Below are 22,218 nucleotides of genomic sequence, written 5' to 3'. Positions count from 1 at the left end.
ATGTTTAGTAGGCGTCGTCTGCTGCACTTATACCGCTCGCTCCCCCTGCCACACCCGTCACCAGTTCGGTTAAAATACGATGCGCATTGCGTGTAAAGTATAGTCTGTGATTTATAAAACGAGTTTTAAAAACAAAAGTACGGTAATAAAATGCGACGCCATGATAATAATAATATTGTGTGTTTAGGCGCGGTCCGTCGGATTATATTATATAATAATATATTTTCGTCGAATCTCCGACATTGCTGTAGCTATAGTATAACTTTCTAGAGATGTACGAGATATTTCACCGGTGAAACGCGGCGGCATTTTCTGACATTTTGGATTAGCCGCCGCCGACGACGACATAGTGAAAAAAAATATAATATAGAGGGATACAGAGATTATGCCGACAAAGACGATCCGTATAACATATATTATTATTATACGCTTGGACGGTCGCATTCCAACTACGCGTTACGACCATCTGCTCCGACCCGCACCACACCCCCCTACCACAACTTGCGTCGCGACAAACAGCACTCAACGCACCCTCTGGCCCACACGTGTGACGTTCCGGCGAAGACCGTAACATAATATTATTATCTCTACCGCCGCCGTCGCCGTACGGGCACCACCTGTCGACGAATAGGTTTTTGTTCGGGTCGAATATTTATTACCTTTACGGGATACATATTATATAGATTTTTTTTTCTCTCCGGCTTCGTTCCCGTCTCACGACGTTTATATTATACTATTATTATTATTATTATTATTATTATAATGCACGTCACGCCGCAGCGGGGATAAACGACGCAGCTGCAGCAGCACACAAGGAATGCACACACGGCCGTGTCGAATTATACGATAACAATAATGTTTATGACCGTGGGTATAACACGTCTGGGCACAAAAAGATATTTTCCCCATGGGAATATTGGTAGACAACGATTGTTGTACGCACGTTCAGGAACGCGTTTTTATTATGTATTATATTATACTCCGCATTACCCTGCAGGATACACCACGTGAGGAGGTTGGCTCTTAAAATCGTCTCTTGAATTATTTTTTTCCCAACTGTATTTAAAAATGTATTTATAACATATAAACTATAAAGTACATAATATTTTATTTAAATCAACAAAATACGAACAAATTTAAATATTATATAATATTATCGTGTAAAAATATTTTGATCGTTATTGTGTATTATCTTAAATCTATAAAAAAAAACAAAAACCTTTTAGTCTCTCGCTTTATTTTTTCAACTAAGTCAACAGTAGGTACATGGCGTACACGGAGCATGCGATATAACGAGACTATAGCTCGGCAGTCGTATACATACTATTAAATTAGTGAACCTATGTATTAATATTCTACATTTTGTAAAGTAGTTACACCGATACCCATCTGATATAGACGGCACTTTCTCGCTCATCCTATATAAAACGCTTCGCCCGAAAATGCCTTCTAAAAATTAAAATGAGTGAAAACAAGGCTCCGCGGTGATGTGTGAACACAGGCTCGAAGCACTTGATGTCTTGTGAATGTGATATTACAACAGATAGATACAGACAAACGTGTTTGGCCATATATTCAGTACTGAGTAAATGTACACGTAAATGTTTTAAGTACAATAATGAATAAAAATACGTAAGTATAGAAATATTATTGATTCATACGACTTGAATATAATCATATATAATATTATGGAAGTATGAAATTATAAGTCACGAAATATAATTTATAATTGAAGGGTGGGCGGGAATAACGTGCTATGTAACATTTTTTTCAATTTTCATGTTTTTGCGAAATAACGTGCTATGAAGCAATCTCGATATATTTTAAGAATCGAAAAATTCCCAGAATGTTTTTATCGTACACAATCATCGTGTATATACTTCGAAACCGGCGATTAGTTGACTATTAAAACGTGCTATGTGCGTTAAGCGTTTACTATTCACAGTAAGTCAACGCGACGCGAGACGTGCGAATATCACGATTGTGTTACCAATTTAACTATGACAAGTCTAAATAATTTATCTACTAGTGATGTTAACCGTTTAAGTGATGGACGAAAACGGAAAATCAATATGACAGATTGGAAAAATGTAAAAAACAAAACTCTTCGAAATAGTGGGAAGGAATATACATCTCAGAGTAAAAAGCTTGTACCAGCTAAAACACCTCCAACCGTGGTTAGTAAAAATGTTATGAATGTAGTAAAATAAACATAATGTTGAAAAATATTTTATACACATTTTTAAAAATTTTAGGATCAAGTTTGTGACCAGAGTTCATGTCCTTGGCAAGGTTGTGCAACAATGACTTTAGCAAGAAAACTTTTATTATTTGACGAATTTTATAAGTTAACGTATGATGAACAATCAGCTTTTTTGTATAAGTGTATAAAAGTAAATGCTCCTGTGAGAAGACGACCAGGAAAAATAGATGCTACATCACGACGATTTTGTTCATTTAAATATTACATAGATGATTTACAGGTATGCAAAAATACTCTTTTAAATACGTTTTGTATTACAATAAGACGTGTTATGACGCTACAAGATAAAATTAAATTAGGTATTATTACACCTAGGGATAACCGTGGAAAACATTTAAATAGACCTCATGCTATTGATGCCCCTGTAAGAGATTTAATTAGACAACACATAAATAGTTTACCTCGACAACCGTCTCATTACAGCTGTATCGCTACAGATAACCTGCAATGTTTGAGTTCAGACTTAAATTTGTGTAAGCTTTATCGATCGTTTAAAAATAAATATCCAGATATAAATGTCAGTAAACGTATCTATAGAAATATTTTTCGGTCAGACATTAAATTACGTTTCGGCTATCCGCGTTCAGATACATGCAAACAGTATGATTTTTTTTATAATAAATTAGTGGCAGCTAATACAGAGGAAGAAAGAAAAAAAAATAGAAATTGATAGTAAGTTGCATCATTCTAAAGCTGAGCAATCGTATGATGATACGATATGATATGATCCTTAAAAAAGATACAGACATCGGTAGACTCAATAGCTCTATTGTAGTACTTTGCGTTGATCTACAGCAAGTATTATTTTGCCCAACTCTTACACATTCTAACATGTTTTATCAGAGACAACTTTCCAACTATAATTTAGCAATTCATAACGTAGGTAATAATGAAGTTTCCATGCATTTGTGGTATGAATGTATCGCTAAAAGAGGCTCATTAGAAATAGCTTCGTGTATTTTAAATTATATCGAAAATAATTACGATATTCTTGGACATGGAAGAGAGGAAATTGATAATATGGTCTGATAGATGTGTCGGTCAAAATAATAACTAGCGAATATTAAACATGTATTCCTATCTAATATTTTGCAAGTATTTTACAGAAATTAATCAAAAATTTCTTTCGACTGGCCATAGTTTTTTACCATGTGACCGTGATTTCGCTTTAATTGAAAAACAAAAAAAAACAGCAAAAGCACTTGTACCGTCACAATGGAAATATGTTATAGCTAATGCAAGATTAGAAAAACCATTTCGTATTATAGAAATGCCTCAAAATGATTTTAAAGATTTTTCTGCATTAGAGCAAGATATTACAAAAAAAAATCTAAAAATAACATAAGCAATGTGGTTGAAATTGACAGCTGATGCTCCTAAGCATGTAAATATTCGTGAAAGTCACAATACACTGAGACCTTGGACATTACATCAAATACGTCAAAACAACTTTAAAGATAATACTTTATCTATTAAAGATTTACCACCAGCCTACGAATTCCCAGTGGCCTTAACAAAAGAAAAAAGATCTTTTAGACATGTGCAAGTATATGCCTCAACAATACAGTGACTTCTATACATCATTACCTTGATAATATTATATTGTATTAATTTTAAAATATGTAGAAATAATTATGTGGTTTTTTAAAAGGTAATAAAATACCAGGATAATATTATATTGTATTAATTTTAAAATATGTAAAAAAAATAATGTGATTTTTAGTAATAAAATAATATGTTTTATTAATATTAGTATTTATGATATAATTTTGTTTGAGTGAAATGAATACAGTACCTACACAAATAAAAAAAATAATAAAATATTGTAGAGTGTTATAGTCGAATATGGAAGAACGTTCTACGTGCGTTCCAAATAACATTAAAAAAAAATGTATAATACAGTTTTCGTTTTTAGTTGTTCCTGAACATTTACGAATTGCTACATAGCACGTTATTCCCGCCCACCCTTCAATTAGTTAAATTGGCTTATATACAATTAAAATATATAACTTATGAACGATTAATTTTATTGTTTTTTATGCTACATTGAATACAAATTTGTGGTATATACATGAGACGGGGGAAGCCCATACATTCATCACACATTTTGAGTTTTTCGAAAAATCCGAAAAAAAGACGTACACGAAGCCTATCACTTATTAATATTAAATTTATATCGTTTCAAGCCGGAAATGAGTCGCATTGTAATGGTGATTACCTACTGCACTCGTGTTCGACAAAATCAAAGTAATTTACTACACTCTCTTTCCAAATTCAAAACAAATACGTTCGACATTTCAAACCACTATAAGATTCAACTTTATTAAACCTATTTTATATTATATTAAAATAAAACGTGAATACGAGAAGCAGATTTTTATATAATATAAGCATATATTATATACAACAATAATTGTTGTAGTTATAATTATAAACGTAATGCGATATAAAATATTTTATTGTGTTCACAATATTTTAGACTGAAAAATAATATAGGAAATAAAAGCAACTGAAAACCAGCAAATGGAAAAAAAACAAGTTAAATAATAGGAAAAAAGGTAGGTATAGCAAAAATCAATACGCAGTATAATATAATATATGGTAAATGGACATTTTCCCCCAGATATAATTTTGATGCGGACATTTTGCCCCCATTTTTTTTTAAATTTATTATTAACTAATAATATTGAATTTAATAATGCAATATGATTTATTATTTAATATGAAATTATTTTAGATTCTGAGTGAAGCAATTAATGTATTAAATTTACAATGATGTGTGTTTTTTTAAAAATTTTTTTTTGTGTCTGTCATCCCCTTTTAAGACAGTAAAAGTGCTTGGATTTTCTTCAACAGTAACTTTTCTGATAGGAAAGTGAATCTAGTTGGTACCTTGAGGCAGTTGAAAGTAAAATTTTTCCAGTAGTTTACAAAAGTGCCGTAAATACAAAAGAAAAATTAAGGAAAAACGAGAATTTGTACGCAAAATCTGTTTTCGAAAAAAATTGATTTTGGTTTTTGGTGCAACTCTTAAACATAAATGACCGAAGGTGCATGACATTTTGACTGAATGTTTATAATAGCATTTTCTATATACACCATATTTCCAAATATTTTGACTTATTTAATACTTATTAATCGACAGCAATACCTAATAAACATTATTATAGTAGAATGGCTCAAAATTAAAAAGAGGATTTCCGTGCAATATTTGTTTGCTCTCTCATACCCACCTGCAACATAGACAAATCGAATTTATGTAGAATAATTTTTTTTTATGTTTTTGAGTAATCTGAGAGTAAAGCATTCTCTATACACCATAACTTTTTGAAAATAATTTGACTCTTTTTGAGCTGTTTATGGACATAGTCAGTCTTACAGTTTTTTTAGTTTTTTTTTCTATAAATATCAATAAAATTGTCTTTGTTGTGTAAAAAAGCGTGAAAATTTGATGCAAGGCTTCTGATATAATGTTACAATAGCAGTTTTAAAATATTAAAAATACATAGGTATACATTTTTTTTATAAGCATTTAAAGTTTGAATTTTGACAAAATTTATAAAATATCAACTTGTATAGTTAAGGATTGAAAATTTAAAACAAGGTTCCACGTAAATAGGTTGTATATAAATTACTTTATTTAAAATAATATCATTAAATGTACTTGGTAATATCATAGGCTGACTGACCGTTTTCGCTCAGAATCGTTTTTCTTATACAATGATATTATATCATTGAATTCAAATTTAACACCATCCATTACAGTGACCCACTTGTAACCTACTGTTCAGCAGAGTAACCTTTTTTTATTTGCTTTTTTAATTTTTTATTATTTGCTAGACGCTTTTTCAGTCTCAAATATTATTAACACAATAAAATATTTCATATTGCATCACGTTTATAATTATAATTATACAACGAACTGCTTCTCGACTTTCGTTTTACTTTAGTGTGATTTAAAAATAGGCTTAATGCAGTAATATTTTATAGTGGTTTGAAATGTTTTAGTCGAAGGTATTTATTTTGAATTTGAGGAGCGATCGTAGACATTAATTTTGTTGGGTCCGTATGCAGTATATCACCATCATAATGAGACTCATTTCCGGCCTTAAACGACATAAAAGCAACATGTGTAAGGTATAAGGGATCAGCTCGGTTACGTCTTTTTTCGGATTTATTGACACACTCAAGATGTGTGATAAATGTGGCTATCTAATAGAGGGCCGAGATTATGTTTTCTTTTAATACGCCTCTCGGTGCGGCTTGCCATGTGTACCATAATAATGCAGCTGTGAAACTGTACCTACGATATATTTTCCTTTATTTTGGTCGCGATCGTTTACGATAACTTTAACCACTTTAACCAGGAAACATATGTACCTAATAATAAGTTTTACCGGTGTGTGAGGGAGCACGGGAGGGCATTATCCTTTACGGATTACTGCAATATAATAATCAGGGACGCCCGCAGATAAGTAGCTTACTATTGGAGCAAACTACCTTTAGTGTCCATATAAATAAGTTATCACACCTCCTAACCCTAAATCAATGTTATCTTTATACACAAATGATGAGTATAACAAGATAATATATTTAGAACTATATATATAGATTTATTTATAATCATTATTGTGTTAAGTGGACGTCGTACCCGCATGTGTTGTCTCCGTCTTACATACGCGTACCTAATATACATAGGACATTTTTGTTAACAAGTTTCGATAGTGTACTGTTAGTTTTGATATTAGGGTGAATAATTGCCGTATTATGAAATTTAACGGAAAGATTATTGTCTAGGGCAAAGTGGTGCATCAATGGGGGGGGGGGGGGGGACAAAGGAGCATTTGTTCAATCGGAAGGGGCGGCCAAATATTTAAGGGTGGCAAAAAAAAAGTCGATAGTGTCGTTTTTAATAATATTTAGTAGAATAAATATTAATTATTTTAGTTTACGAGTTTATGATGTCAATTGTCGGAATATTTGAAATCGTAATGGAATCTAATATTATAACTATATATTAGGTACTTATTGGAAGATGGTTTATCGACCTTATTTTCGTAATATACCTAGTACCGACGTACAAATCGTACTATTTTGGATTCTGATATGAATTTCTGGATTTCTTATATGCCGGTCATCAGTTTGTTATAGCTTTTTTGAGTGTGGTATTTGTAATTGTTGAAAAAAAGTTGTAAGTGATCGATCGTAGACTTGATCGCGATATTCATTCATATTTTCATCTTAATTGTATACGATTCATGTGAATGTGAATAATGTACATTATGGTCACGTATCTACATTTTTTATATTGTAGGTAATATGATTGTTATTTAGTACAGAAAATATTATACGGAACAGTATGAAAGAACTCAACGCTTCGTTCTTTCATACTGTTCTAAGTCTATGTCTTACATTATTTTTAGATTCTAAGCGAAGCGATGAATGTATTGATTTTACAATGATGTGTGTTTTTTTTTTTAAATTTTTAAATTTTTGTGTCTGTCATCACCTTTTAGGACAGTAAAAATGTTTAGATTTTCTTCAACAGTAATTTTTCTGATAGGAAAGTGAATATAGTTGGTACTTTGGGGGGGTCAAAAGTAAAAATTTCTCAGTAGTTTTCAAACGCGACGTGAAAAACAAAAGAAAAATTAAAGAAAAACGGGAATTTTTACGCAAAATCTGTTTTCGAGAAAATCGATTTTGGTTTTTGTTGTAACTCTAAAACAAACGACCGTGGGGACATGCAATTTTGACTGAATGTTTATATTAGCATTTTCTATACACCATAAAATTTACAAAATATTTTGACTCTTTTTGAGCTGTTGACGGACATTGTCAGTTTTCAATTTTTTTAGTTTTTTTTTCTATAAATATCAATAAAATTTTATCTGTTGAGTAAAAAAGCTTGAAAATTTAATAGAAGGCTCCTAGGTTATTGTTTCAAAGGCAGATGAAAAAAATTAAAAATCCTTAGTCACAGTTTTTATTTATAAGCATTTAAAGTTCAAATTTTGATAAAATACGGAAAAATCACGAAAATTAGCAAATTATTTTGAGTTGAGAATTCATAAAAATTTTTCTTTTTAAATCTAAGATTTGAAAATGTAATATAAGATTACTCATAAGTTTGTCTACCTTTATCAAAAAAAAAATGTCTACAAGAAACTTAAATTAAATTTTTATAAGCGTCTGAAATTTATATTTTTACAACATTTGATATTCACTCGATTTCTTATGTAACAATTTTCTTATTTTATTGTAATTAAAAAAAAAATGACTGTAGATACTTGAAAATTTCACTGAATGTTTATATTAGCATTTTCTATACACCATAATATTTTGAAAATATTTTGACTCTTTTTGAGCTGTATACGGACATTGTCAGTTTTCAATTTTATTAGTTTTTTTTTCTATAAATATCAATAAAATTTTTTTTGTTGGGTGAAAAAGCGTGAACATTTAATATAAGGCTCCTGATATATTGTTCTAATAGCAGTTGAAAAATATTAAAAATACATAGGCACAATTTTTTTTTATAAGCATTTTAAGTTCAAATTTTGACAACATTTATCAAATTTAAAATTTATTAATTATTTTGTAGTTAAAAATGTATAAATTGTTTGACTTTTATGACTAAGGATTGAAAATTTAAAACATGGCTCCACGTAAATAGGTTATATATAAATTACTTTATTCACAATAATATCATCAAATATACTTATTTCATAGGCTCCTATCATAGCCTGACTGACCATTTTCGCTCAGAATCGTTTTTCTTATACAATGATATTATATCATTGAATTCAAATTTAACACCATCCATTACAGTGACCCACTTGTAACCTAATGTACAGCAGAGCAACATCCACTTACCCACCTTTTTTTAGTTTTTTTTTCTATCAATATTAATAAAATTTTATTTGTTGGGTAAAGAAGCGTGAAATATTAATGCAAGGTAATATAGTTAAGGATATAATGTTACAATAGCAGTTTTAAAATATTAAAAATTCATAGGCACAATTTTTTTTCATAAGCATTTAAAGTTTGAATTTTGACAAAATTTAGGTTAGCCGCCGGGGCATCGAGTTGCCCGCATACGATATTGCCATGTATCATACTACATATTATATTGTACCTACTACTGCAGTACTGTGACTCTGTAGCTTGTTGTTCGATTATAATATTCGATATTGCTTAAATTTTTATCAACTTTTATAATTTTTAGGATAATGTTATTGTTTTATAATATTTAAAATTTCAAACATAGTATAGGTACCTATTTCCATATAGTCCATATAGTCGTCTATCATTCAATAATTCATAGCTAGGTATAGAATATACCATATACCATGAGACATGAGTTTGAAAGTAATAATGATAATATGTAGACATGTAGTGTATGTAATAATTTATTAATTTGTATTAATTTGTTGATTTTATTAATTTGTATAAATTGTATTAGGTTCATGTGTTTAAATATGTTGTAAAAGACAATACCTAAGTGTAGCAAGAATATATGACTAATGAGTAGGTAAGTATATAGTTATTTTGTAAGTATATTGTATCATGTTTGTTCAAGCGTAGCGAGACAATTTTTTTTTGGTTTTTTACTTGTAAAAAAAGACCCGTTAACGGGTGACTCTGGTAATAAATTATAATAATATATTATGATATAAAGATATGTCATACACATGTGATATATAATTTAGCTTGTTTCATACGAATACTGGATAGAATTATAAAAAACTCGTCAAATGTGTTAAAAAAAATGATTCTAAATTCCTGGATATGACACGGACGTTGGATACAGGATTTCAGTTTAATGGATTTTATACTAGCGATGTAAATTATATAGTTATTCCATTATCGTACGGTGATAATAAAATCTATATTACAAGTCCCTAAATTATTATATATATTAACTTATCGGACCCCACATCTGCCGGCACCACTGTCTGCCCGGCAAAATACTGTATATTAGTAAAGTGGTGTGTATCTATATAGTTTTATAAATCTACTGCGTAGTTTAACGGGGCGATTGTTGACTCCCCAAGAAAACTGGTAAGATAAAAAGGTAATCAATAGGACTAATGTAACCGGTGCCAGTGTTATTTTCTTACCCATAATATGAGTCTATGATGGAAACTCCGCCTGCAGTGTTAAGGTCTTCCAATCTGTGTTCGTTAGCACAAACAATGGATACAGGGTTCGGTTTTAATGGATTTGATACGACCGATGTAATAATATAATATAATATCCATTATCGTGAGATAATATTATTATTATGGGGTCATTTAATGGACACGTCTGACGCCTCCGCAGTCTGCCGATGAAATTATGATGTAGGTATATTATTATATAGAATGTCTTATAAAACTACTGCGTAGCTTGACGATATAAAAACGGTTTCCACGAGAGGTAGTTTTTGGTTTTTGATTACTTAAGCACATAATTTTTATACACTTGGTAATGGATAAGGGATAACCGTAGTATACCTACAACTTCTACGAGCGTATATTTTTTTCTAAATTTTATAGTGTTGGACGTATTATATTTATTTATCTATTTCAGAGCTAAATATATTATTATGCATGCTTATTTTGAAGTTTCATAGAATATTATATATAGGTAGTAATTACTAATTAATAAACAAAATATAATTCATATTTAGCACTTAATAATGACAGAAAAACAGAATATTAATTTGAATAAGTAAAATTTTTAACATATTAAAGAAAATATACACAATTATTTCGAAGAATTTTAATCTTTTTGTATAAGATTTATATGCATGGTCAGTAATGATGAACAAGGTCCAGTCTACTTGCTAGATTATATTATATATATGAAGTAGACTAGTATATAGGTATAAGGTATAACTATATATTTTAATGATATGCGCGTTAACACATACCATCAGTTTTAAAAAAGGTGGGTAAGTGGATGTTGCTCTGCTGTACAGTAGGTTACAAGTGGGTCACTGTAATGGATGGTGTTAAATTTTAATTCAATGATATAATATCATTGTATAAGAAAAACAATTCTGAGCGAAAACGGTCAGTCAGCCTATGATATTACTAAATATATTTGATGATATTACTGTGAATAAAGTAATTTATATATTTACCTATTTACGTGGAGCCTTGTTTTAAATTTTGAATCCTTAGCAATAAAAGTTGAACATTTTATAAATTTTTAACTACAAAATAATTATTAAATATTAAATTTGATACATTTTGTCAAAATTTGAACTATAAATGCTTATAAAAAAAAATTGTGCTTATGTATTATTAATATTTTTTCAACTTCTATTGTAACAATATATCAGACGTCTTGCATTAAATTTTCACGCTTTTTTACCCAACAAATAAAATTTTATTGATAATTATAGAAAAAAAAACTAAAAAAATTGAAAACTAACAATGTCTGCAAACAGCTTAAAACGAGTAAAATTAATTTCAAAATTTTATCGTGTAAAGAAAATGGTAATATAAACCATTCAGTGAAATTTTCAAGTATTCACAGTCATACGTTTTTTAATTAGAACAAAATAAGAAAATCGTAATATGAAAATCGAGGGTATATCAAATGTTGTAAAAATATAAATTTCAAACGTTCATAAAAATTTAATTTGACTTTCTTGTAGACATTTTTTTTTTTGGTAAAGGTAGACAAACTTATGAGGAATATTGTATTACGTTTTCAAACCTTAGATTTAAACAAAAATTTTTTATGAATTTCTAGCTTAAAATAATTTTCAAATTTTGTCAATTTTACGTATTTTGTCAATATTTGAACTTTAAATCTTTATAAAAAAAAAATGTGACTATGGATTTTGAATTTTTTTTATCTGCCTTTGAAACAATAACCTTGGAGCCTTCTATTAAATTTTCAAGATTTTTAACCAACAAATAAAATTTTATTGATATTTATGGAAAAAAAACTAAAAAAATGGAAACTGAAAACGTCCGTAAACAGCTCATAATAAGTCAAAATATTTGGAAAATGTAATGATGTATAGAAAATGCTAATATAAACATTCAGTCAAAATGTCATGTACCTACGGTCATTTGTTTTAGAGTTGCACCAAAAACCAAAATTGATTTTTTCGAAAACAGATTTTGCGTAAAATTTCCCGTTTTTCTTTAATTTTTCTTTTGTTTTTCACGTCGCGTTTGAAAACTACTGAGAAATTTTTACTTTTGACCCCCCCCAAAGTACCAACTATATTCACTTTCCTATCAGAAAAGTTACTGTTGAAGAAAATCTAAACATTTTTACTGTCCTAAAAGGTGATGACAGACACAACAATTTAAAAATTTAAAAAAAAAACACACATCATTATAAAATCAATACATTCATCGCTTCGCTTAGAATCTAAAAATAATGTAAGACATAGACTTAGAACAGTATGAAAGAACGAAGCGTTGAGTTCTTTCATACTGTTCCGTATAATATTTTCTGTACTAAATAACAATCATATTACCTATAATATAAAAAATGTAGATACGTGACCATAATGTATATTATTCACATTCACATGAATCGTATACAATTAAGATGAAAATATGAATGAATATCGCGATCAAGTCTACGATCGATCACTTACAACTTTTTTCAACAATTACAAATACCACACTCAAAAAAGCTATAACAAACTGATGACCGGCATATAAGAACAACGAAGTATAGTAAAAATATAAGTCCTGTGCTCGAACGAAGGGAAGTATACAAAGGCAAGGACAGAACCACAGAGGGCACAAAGACAACACTCCCACAGACGTGTGAAGAAATGTGACTATTTTATTGTACTCGAAATATTGTATACATCATTCGATTATGAATAACCTAATTAAAATGCGTATCTAGCCAATTAGGCGAATATTAAAGATACATATTGTATATATTCGTAAATATAATATGTACATGAGAATATGAGATATATTCATTAATTCTTATTATTATATTATGCAATTGATATACGATTATACAATTATAAATGCAATTTTGTCTTCATTCATACCATTCGATTTTCAATAATCGAAAATTGAGTACCCATTATATCCAATTCGATGACTAATTAAGTGACGTAAACCTACATAATATATATTATGATATATTATTATATACATTATACATATGATAAATATTGTTAAATGAATTGATGAATTGCATTGGAGTCGGGTGAGCAGTGTTGAGTTCAGATAGCAAAAATAACACCTAGATAGATAAATTTTAAATTATTAGCTAAATTAATACCTGATTAATATAAAGATAGAATATTCAATTTTTATCTAGATAAATATGTATTTTTAAATGATAGTAGTTAATTTATATTAAAGCTTGACATGCTATTAGATTCTTGGTTTTGTAATTTATTAAGGGAAGCAAATCAGGAAGGCTTATTTTGTATCAATAATATATAGATGAATAAATATAAGTATAAAATATATATATACTGAGCATACCGACATACAGTACCAATTTCAATGTATGACAAATACATTTACCCCAAAATCATAGTTGAATTAAGTACTTATTAGTAATTACTACATTACATAATATATTTCCTGGTTTAAAAAAGGTAGATAAGTGGATGTCGCTCTGCTGTACAGTAGGTTACAAGTGGGTCACTGTAATGGATGGTGTTAAATTTGAATTCAATGATATAATATCATTGTATAAGAAAAACGATTCTGAGCGAAAACGGTCAGTCAGCCTATGATATTACCAAGTATATTTGATGATATTATTGTGAATAAAGTAATTTATATATAACCTATTTACGTGGAGCCTTGTTTTAAATTTTCAATCCTTAGCCAAAAGTAATATGTAAAAACTATATTATATATTTTATAATTATGCAGCCATTAGGGCCTGTAAAAATGTGTCGGAGGTCCGGATGTGGGCCGTGGTACACCAGTTGGTGACCGCTACAAGTCTATATTGTAGAATATATATCTATTATCTATAGACAATAATAAATACTCAATTTATCCAGAATGGTCGTAATTCGCTTTTCAGCCAATACAAATTGTTTAATATTTACTTTATGCTATACATTACATTATAGAAAAAATTATTAAAAATATAAGTCGTGCTTATACAATTTTTTTATTTTTATCGTGGTACATATTATACCAACACGGTAGTTACAATCATACTCGATAAAAATTAATTTACAACCGTGGGTGTGTGAAATTTTAATTTAAGTAATAGTATAAATAAATGAAAAATTAAGCTTAATCATATTATTATCAAAATGTAATAATAAAGAAGTAGATGTTAAATTTTTCAATCAAATTGGATTTAATTTTTTTTTTTTTGAAGTAACTTGTAACTTAACGAGTTACATTTTTTCCCATGTTATTCAGTAACTATTACGAGTTAATTAATTTTATTTTCACGTTAAATTAATTTTTTACCTAAACCACTTAAGAGGATGTCAGCGCACTATTTGTTCTCTCTCTCTGGACCATGTGCAACATAGACAAAACGCATTTACGCAAAATCATTTTATGTAGTTTTTGAGTAAAACACCCATTACAAAAAATATAGACAATAATATTTTTAAGGGAATGTCGATATGTCTAAATATTGTTTCTAAACAATTTAAACATCTTTAAATGTACAACATTTTGTTGTTTATTTTGAAAGTCAAATACAATGTCAAATAACAATAAAATATAAAATCGATATGTGTTTCCCTCACAAATATTAATCTCTATCTTTTTTGTAATAGGTGTTTTTTACTCTAATTATTTAAAAACATAGAAAAAGAGATTCTGCGTAAATGTGTTTTTTCTATGTTGCGCGTGGGTCAGAGAGAGAAAACAAATAGTGCGCTGGCATCATCTTAAAATAAATTCAATTTTGTAAAAATGTATTTATAAATAAAAATCCATAATATTAAATGAATAAATTAATAATTAGTAAATAATAATTCATAATAATAGTTTTTATACGGCAATAACTTGGCCGGTGGCTAGTTTATCGTATAGCTGATCCTGCGCACTTTGTGACCCGTAAAAAATGACAACTCTTAAACAAATTGTGATTGTTCAACTCCTTTTTGGTGTAACTCACTGCAGTAAGTGCAACTCAGCTACCCTGGTAGGCAATGTGTGAAAATTTGATTTGATGCGTGCTTGTACCTGATCTGCCCGGTTAACCAATAGCAACCAATAATACATTAATACTATTTCATGTTAATTATTTCTCCTATAACCAATAGCAACCATTTATAAAAAAATATTTCCATTGTAAATCTCAAAATCCCTGTTTGAGCACTTCTATTAATTGATCGTAGCGTGATATTATATACTATATAGCCTTCCTCGGTGAATGGACTATCCAACAAAAAAATAATTTTTCAATTCGAACCAGTATAGCCCCTTTCAGCCCCTTACAGCCCTTTTTTAGTATTAAAAAGTAGCCTATGTTTTTTCTCAGTGTCTAAACTATCTATGTACCTACCAAATTTCATTTAAATCAGTTCAGTAGTTTTGGAGTCTATTCAATACAAACAATCAAATCTTTCCTCTTTTTAATATTAGTATAGGTAAACCACCCAATAAGTGCGGACCATAATAGATTTTTATTTTTTATAGTTGATTAGTGAACATTAAGACAGTAACAAAATATAGTTTGTCGATTCTCGACTGTGTCATGTGTCTTCGAAAATTATTTTTCACATTCTAGTTTTTATACTGTTTTCTGTGGAGCTGTGAACTTTGACATATTATTTTTTCGTCAACTGCCGTTTACCATTACGCGTTTTTAAAATTTATTGAACACAAATTACCATCGACTGTTAATATTACTTTCAAAATAGGTACCTATTGTTTGAATAAAAAAAAATAAATGAAATAGATACTAATACAACTGTAACTGTAATAGATACTAATGCCTAATATTAAAATGAATTACTTTAATCACAATAATATCATAAAATAATATATAATAAATATAATAATATTATAGGCTGACATACCGATACCGTCTTCGCTCAGAATCATTTCTCGTATATACAATGATATTATATAATTGAATTCAAATTTAATACCATATTGTAACCTACTGTACAGCAGAGCGATATCCACTTACCCACATTTTTCTGTATTAACTTAACTTAACAAGTAAAAAAAATAGTTGACTTGCCCAGCCTTGTTAATATCGTCAATTAATGTTCATGAGCCACCGGGCCGGTTCAGCTACGACATACTAGCACACCTGGTCATCCATCCTGTATAATACTGATAAATAGGTACATATATTATATGATATTGCTATATAAATATTTATTCATAAACGGATAGGTTACCCTACTTTGGTAACAAAAAATTAAAAGTACAGTAAGTTGAATCTCAATTTGCCAAATATTATACTGAAATTAAATAATATTATATTATAAATGAGTTAATATTTTTAAAATTAATCGTATTCCTGTTTATGAATCCTAACATCTTAAATGATTTTTTAACTTGATTATCAATTTTATAATAAAAGTCATAACTATAGAGACCAATTTTTATGTTTTTACATAATATTTTTACTGAGAGTATGCAGCTCTTATTTGGATTCATTAACCTATGAACTGATATACAACATTTTTTAGCGCATAAAAAAAATATTTTAAGGTTAAAGAATATTTTGTGTAAAAAACATGTTTTAGTAACATATTGCCATATTGGGTTCAAATTTGAATATTTTATAAAAATCTAATAGATAATAAAAAATTGTTATTTCTATTATTTAAAACTTGTTATTATTATTATTTTTTGAGTTCATAAGGCTGAATTATGTAAGTTCGAGTTTGAATACATAATATTATTCTGTTAATAAACTATATGCAATTATTTTTTATTTTAGTATTATTATTTTTTGAATTCATAAATTTGTGTTACAACAGTTAAATATAAGTACACCAGTATGGCAGAATATTATAGATTAAATATAACTGTTTATTTTTATAAACTGTTACTTTTATTTGTTTTTTCAGTTTTTAATACATTTTTATGATTTTTATTATTTTGATGAAATTATAGAGCACAGAAGCATCTTCTTATCAAGATTTTAAGTGCATATAAATCCGATAAGTTATGACTCATAACTAATAACATTATCAAGACGAAAAAAGTAATAACACCGCAATTATTTATATTTAGTGGGATGTAATTTCGACGACTATATAAGTAACACATTTCTTTAGATTTTACTGTAAAATTAAAGTATCATTTAATAGTCAATCATACAATATATATTTTTTTCCTGTGAATTTTTTTCCGATTACCTTGAGAATAAAGCAGTAGGTATATAATATATTAATATGTCATGGATATAGTTATATATAGGTACTTACAGCATATTTTCTTAGTAACATGATATGAATTTTCACATACTGCGTATTTACATACCTAAAATGACATCCAGTATAGACCTGCATGAAAATGTTTTCAACGTATTTGTGTCTATCATAATTGACTTTACATTATAATAGTTTTATACAAATTAATTAGGTAATTTTTGTGACCGCATTTAAGATTTTGACAACAATTATACAAAAAGCAACACAATTTAATTGAATGGAGATGCTCAATTTGTAAAATTAAACTATTTTTTCATACTAATGTAAAATCCAGGAAGTACCATCTACTAAAAATCAACAACTATTTATTATTTTATTCCAATTTTTCAGCTGTACAATTTTCAAAGAAAATTCTAATTCATATATTATCAATGTAGTATTGTACTGATTAGGAATGGCTCATAATCAATACATACCTAAGTCACAATATAATAAAAATCGAAGCTAGGTAAATGGTACCTATTCTATAGTATATACCTAATCATTATTTTTGGTGAAAATATATTAATAAACCTAATACCATTGAGTATATATACTTATATATATATATATACATATATAGTATATATACTATAGTATCTATACTCAATGCGCTAATACCTAATACCTACTACCTATATTCACAATGAAAATACAATTATATTGACACGCAATTTGAATGTGTTCCTATACAGAATGTTACAAATTGCATGTAACAGCAGATGCTGTCACATGAAATTTCGAAAAACCTGTACATATAACCTTGTAAAGAAAATAATGCGGCCAAGCATTTCTCAACTCTCAAGCCTTTATTTTTAAGATAAAAATAAAAGGAAACTGCTATTATATAAAGGTACCTACTTACCTATAATAATATACTTGCATACGTTTACTTATATACCTATATATATTTGTTTGTACCTATATTTGATTATGATGAATATTGTAGATACCTTTGGAATATTGTTATATTATTTTGAACAAAATTATAAAATTTAATGAATAATATACCAATTCAATTTAGGTAAAATACCTTAAAATATTTGGCTACTAATTGTCATCACTTGCGTCTTTATTTTTAAATTAGGCGCAAAATTTATTATTTGCATTATCGACGAGAGGTTCTAAGTATATACAATAAGCACACGCTACATAATTTACGTACCATAATTACTATATAAGCAACGATACACCTGTATAATTGCAACTAACAAAATATCAACGATTTTAGTCTCTTTTATTTTCTTATTTATATATTAATTTATCAGTATTAAATATTCGTTTCAATTATGACATCTTTTGTAAGGACCGCTGAATTTACTGATGTAATGTACTATTATTATTTTGGCATTCACATACTTCCCTCTGTCTGTTTTAATAATTTTCTCTTTTTTGCCGATCACATAATCACTTGATCATTCTTTAGTGTTAAATTTATCTGTAATAAATAATAATCTTGTGTACAGATAATTTCTTGTATTTAAGTAATAATAAATGAATATTATATCTCTCTTATTATAACTGGCATTCGTATTTGTTGAAAAAACAGTGTCAGCCATTTCACCCACTACCCACACTTACAATTTCGGAAATATTATCTGATAGTGCTTGCTTATAATATTATTTTTTATTTATATGCATGCAGAGGCGTTTGCCTCAGGTGGAAAAATTTTAAAATATTTCATAGGTGGCATTCGTATACTGCTTTTTCATATATTTTTCTTTTTTTCGTAATAAATTAATTTTTTCATCAGTGATTAATAATGTTATATAAATTTAATGTTATCACTTATAAGATTTAAGTATTATATGTATAAAATATATTTTTGATCAGATTGAATGATTACAATGGATAGCTGTCGAGGCTCAATGGACGAAGATATTACTGTACCTACAGACGTACAGTTATTGTAGTAATAATATGTATCATCACTATTAACAGTAAAAAGTTATCCTTAATATCATACTTAGATACGACGGAATCACGCACTTCCTCAATATCCAGTCATGATGAATAATTAATTAATTTTTAAAAATTGTTTACAAATAACGGAATTATTACTACCTATATTATTATAGTGCTCAGTTGGTTGTAATTTTGTCGCACAACAAATACATATTATTTACATCATCACTATTTGACAATTGTTAATAATATTACCTATTAATTATCAAATTTAATTGTATTTGATATTTCAAAATAATGTCTTCAAAAACAGTAAAATTAGGTAAAATCTAAAAAATCAAAAGTACAAACAATTAATGTTAGAAGTTAAAACGAAAAATTCCAAAATTTCAAACTTTTTTTGCGCCTTCAGTAGTGGTAAAGACTTATACGAATAACTACTTATTATTAATTAGTTATACTATTTAGCTACAATACATACCCCGAAATTCACCTGACACTATTAATTAGTAATTACTATACTTTATGTACCACTTAAATATAAATATTTCCAATTAATATAATATGCTCAGAGATGTCATGTAAATGAGCACTAAATCTGGGCTAACACTAATTAACGTGTCAGGAATAAACAACAGACGTAAATAGTAAATGTAGTAGGTAAGTATATTAAATGCCTTTATACATAATATATAATAAGTGTACAATTGATTAATACTCTTAATTTGTATAATAATACATTTTTTTTCATAAAAAATTATTATTATTGTTTTTGATGATTGATGAAATGTTGTTACTATTTATTTACGTTGATTTTTTAAACAGGTTTTGTTTTGAGAATTGAACTTCTGAGTATATTATATTATTATGAATAATCATGTACGATGTACCAACCTATTTTAAAAGTTAATAATTTTATTTTAGTTAATTATTAATATGAAATCCAATTCTGAGTCTACCAAAAAACCTGACGTAAATGATGTGAAAAAAGATGACGAAGTACCTATGTATTATTTAAATATATTTTTTTCTGTATTATGGGGTATGAGGCGGCAAAATAATATGTGTGCCATTACACCTTAACACATCAGTGTATGCGTGCGTTTGTAATATATATTTTATTAGTACAACACTGAACTTCGACGTATTTGATACCACCGTAATAATCTATACCTGTAATATTATATTATACGGTGGGTACTGGCAAACCAGCGCAGAGCGCTTCTACTAGTAGCGTCATGGTGTTTGATAACTAATCAATTTACTCTAATATGACAGTAATATAAAAACTTACCACACTTGTCAGTTCACGTGTGTGAAGTTGCCCCCCCCCCCCATATCGGGCAAATCGATCCGGGCCAATTGTAAGTTAAAGATATTCATTTGTAAGTATTTGTAAGTTGGTGCCCACTGAGTTATCTACAGCCCTAGATATTAACCATCAGCCCCCCCATATCGGCCGAATCGATCCGGACTGATTGTAAGTTACTGATATTCATTTATAAGTATTTGTAAGTTGTTGTTATTAATTCACTATCGAACATTAAATTATTGTTATCTAAAAATCGTGGTAACAGCATAGAATACAATATTATTGCGATTTGCCAGAAAACAGCACGAAAATGTTATTATTATTTTGTACTCATATACCTAGATAGTATTGTGATAATATTATAATATTTTATGTAAAATTACTAAATGAGTAACTACTATTGAAAAAAAAAACACGTCCATTATACAACGAGTGTTACCTAGATATTTATGTAGATTTCCGTAATTTAAATCTTAGCTACCTACTAATTAGATACATATTTTTTTATTCATCTAGATAAGATGAAGGTACTCGATTTGAATCTAGATAATTTATCTAGATACCACTCAACACTGCGGGTGAGTATCTGAGCCAATTACAAGGACCAACCAAGTAGTCATCCAGCGATGGCGGTACATTAGTACAATAGGATATTATATTGGCGTTCATAAAAGAACGTAGTTTGGCACCTACCCACTGGCGAACTAGTCCGTTTGTCGTCGAGTGTTGTGCATGGATAAGTTGTGTCTAAAACAAAATTTGAATTTTTGGGGCAGTATACCAATCACGCTGCATATAGACCTACTCTTTAGGTATATTTATGCATATTAGGGATATAAAAAAAAAGCTATTTGTTTATATATTATGAATATTTTTTAATCATACAGTAAAAATGTATTGTATTATAAAATAATATTATAATAGTGATTTGTTTAACTGTAAGTATACCTATATTTGCGTGTATTAGATTATATATAATATGTCTGATTAATGTTCATATTTATTGTATTCCAACAAAAGTTTTGTTATATCTGCTATTGGATATGCAATTGGCATAATGAAAAGGCCATTTTAAGCGCAATTAGTCAACTACCGTCGAGTACCTACCGCTCCGAACGATGTCACTCGGTTGAAACGGAAAAGGTCGGTAAAATCAAGCCGTTAGGTTTTTGTGTCCTTTGCCTCTTGATTATTAGGTGGTTTATATTTATGTATAATTTTTTTTATAATATTTGGCAACTATATTTTAGATTCTGAGCGAAGCGATGAATGTATTGATTTTACAATGATGTGTGTGTTTTTTTTGTGTTTGTCATCACCTTTTAGGACAGTAAAAGTGCTTGGATATTCTTTAACAGTAACTTTTCTGACAGGAAAGTGAATCTAGT

The 22,218-nt window shown here is 28.5% G+C and overlaps 1 pseudogene; it reads left to right on the top strand.

Moving 5' to 3' along the window:
• The first annotated feature begins 1,917 nt into the window (after nt 1-1,917).
• On the top strand, nt 1,918-2,933 carry LOC132933770 (uncharacterized; annotated as a pseudogene).
• The last annotated feature ends 19,285 nt before the right edge of the window (nt 2,934-22,218 follow it).

This window comes from Metopolophium dirhodum, chromosome 1 (assembly GCF_019925205.1).
Source record: "Metopolophium dirhodum isolate CAU chromosome 1, ASM1992520v1, whole genome shotgun sequence".
In the NCBI taxonomy this organism is placed as follows: Eukaryota; Metazoa; Arthropoda; class Insecta; order Hemiptera; family Aphididae; genus Metopolophium; species Metopolophium dirhodum.
The sequence above is the reverse complement of the archived record's forward strand: the minus strand, read 5'-3'. Positions and strand labels throughout refer to the sequence as shown.